This window comes from Saccostrea echinata, unplaced genomic scaffold (genome assembly GCF_033153115.1).
Source record: "Saccostrea echinata isolate AGI-Se365-2 ecotype Australia unplaced genomic scaffold, CSIRO_AGI_Sech_v1 ptg000005l, whole genome shotgun sequence".
NCBI lineage: Eukaryota > Metazoa > Mollusca > Bivalvia > Ostreida > Ostreidae > Saccostrea > Saccostrea echinata.
Genome location: NW_026889754.1, coordinates 15,355,347 through 15,358,221, shown reverse-complemented (window position 1 = coordinate 15,358,221; position 2,875 = coordinate 15,355,347).

Genomic DNA, 2,875 nt, shown 5'->3' with positions numbered 1-2,875 from the left:
CAGTAGTAGGTACCATGTAGGTAAACAATACTAGTACAGTAGTAGGTATTATGTAGGTAAACAACACTAGTACAGTAGTAGGTACTATGTAGGGAAACACACTTGTACAGTAGTAAGTATTATGTAGGTAAACTACACTAGTGCAGTAGTAGGTACCATGTAGGTAAACAATACTATAGTACAGTAGTATGTACTATGTAGGTAAACAACACTAGTACAGTAGTAGGTACTATGTAGGTAAACAACACTAGTGCAGTAGTATGTACTATATAGGTAAACAACATTAGTGCAGTAGTATGTACTATGTAGGTAAACAACACTAGTACAGTAGTAGGTACTATGTAGGTAAACAACACTAGTACAGTAGTAGGTACTATGTAGGTAAACAACACTAGTGCAGTAGTATGTACTATATAGGTAAACAACACTAGTGCAGTAGTATGTACTATGTAGGTAAACAACACTAGTACAGTAGTATTTACTGTGTAGTAAACAACACTACTGCGGTAGTATGTACTATATAGGTAAACAACACTAGTGCAGTAGTATGTACTGTGTGGTAAACAACACTAGTGCAGTAGTAGGTACTATGTAGGTAAACAACACTAGTGCAGTAGTAGGTACCATGTAGGTAAACAACACTAGTACAGTAGTAGGTATTATGTAGGTAAACAACACTAGTACAGTAGTAGGTATTATGTAGGGAAACACACTTGTACAGTAGTAGGTATTATGTAGGTAAACAAAACTAGTACAGTAGTAGGTACCATGTAGGTAAACAACACTAGTACAGTAGTAGGTATTATGTAGGTAAACAACACTAGTACAGTAGTAGGTATTATGTAGGTAAACAACACTAGTACAGTAGTAGGTATTATGTAGGGAAACACACTTGTACAGTAGTAAGTATTATGTAGGTAAACTACACTAGTGCAGTAGTAGGTACCATGTAGGTAAACAATACTAGTACAGTAGTAGGTATTATGTAGGTAAACAACACTAGTACAGTAGTAGGTACTATGTAGGTAAACAACACTAGTACAGTAGTAGGTACTATGTAGGGAAACACACTTGTACAGTAGTAGGTATTATGTAGGTAAACAAAACTAGTGCAGTAGTAGGTACTATGTAGGTAAACAACACTAGTACAGTAGTAGGTACCATGTAGGTAAACAACACTAGTACAGTAGTAGGTACTATGTAGGGAAACACACTTGTACAGTAGTAGGTACTTTGTAGGGTTAACTAATGATACGACACTAGTACGGTACATTGTATACGTTTTCTATAGTGACTACTCATGATAATACATTAGTACGGTAGTATGAGTTCCATAGAACCTATATATGATATAACACTAGAATGGCAGTGTAGCATAGAGAGCTTACTAATGATAATGCGCTAGAAGGGTTACTAGTGTACCAAGTAGAGACTATATATGATTTACACTAGAACAGTAAGGTACTATGAGTAGTATGTAGTGACAGATGAGCAGTTAGAACCTTACTATGTAAAGCATAGTAATGATATGACACTATAACGGGTAAGTAGTGTATATACACCGGGAAAAGTGGCTCGCATGAATTTCATATGAAATTCGCATGAATATCATGCGAATTCTTCGCATGAGAAGGAGACGAAATGGACCATGCATGATATTCGCACGAAAATATCATGCGATTTTCACATGAAATTCGCACGAATATCATGCAAAAAGAAATTCGTGGGAAATTCATGTGAAAAAAGAACCCAGGTTTCATATGAATATCATGCGAAGACAAGCATATTTTTTGTACCCCAGAAATTAATATCAAGCTATTATCTATGAGTGCCCCAAACCTTAATCCATTAATTCTATCCTTCTTCCTTGGAAAGAGAATTTTTGCTTCTTGCAAATGAATTTTTCTTGAACATTTACCATGAATTTAATATCCTCTCTTTTTCTTACTTAGTCAGTTAATTCAGATACAAGTAATGCATGGTTTTACAAAAAGTAACTTTGAATTTGAAAGAATCAAAACTTTTCTGGACTCCCTGACTAAATAAAGACATTTGTGACATATTAATTTCTACATTGAAAACTAAAACCATTGATCTGTTTTTTTAATCTTCTTTATTGAGGTTGTCATCACATAAGTTTTCTTTATCTTGAGGATTCTGTTGAGAGGGTGTTGTTGTTATACCTGAAAATACAAAAGTAAACAATCTCAGGTTAATGAAATTCATAACGCACAATATTTTTTTAAAATTAACTATGACTACCCTAGGTCCTTAAGTAGGATTAATACCTCTTGGTCATAATCACCTGTATGCCAAGTATGTTCTCCAGATACTACTCCAATAAAAAGTTGTATTTTCTGAGATACTTCTATCAACTCTATGACCTTGACCTTGTCTTATGACCTCTGTTCTGGAAATGGCATATCTTATCATCATAATCAACCATTAGGGCAGTATGATCTTTGGTAGTTACTTTTTTTCAATATACAATTAAATAATTATGTTATGGCCAAGAATTCAAACTTCAATCCCTGTGACCTTGACATTGCTTAAATGACCAACATGCAGGGTTGTTTCACTGCCTCTGGTCATAATTAAGCAACCTTTGTATTTAGTATATATCCTCATAAAATGATTATTTTATATTTTAACAAGAGGCCCAAGGACCTTGAATCGCTCTTCTGATAAACTGCACAACCTATCACACTATTTGAAGCCTCTAAATATCCTGTGTATTTAGATAAACCCTTGAAATTCCAAAGGTAGGTCATCATTACCTACATTTTAGATGAAACACTCTGAGAACCCAATATGATTCTAAGCCAATGAGTACATGAGAATTGGTCATGGTGACTTACTTATCACTTGTCATTCT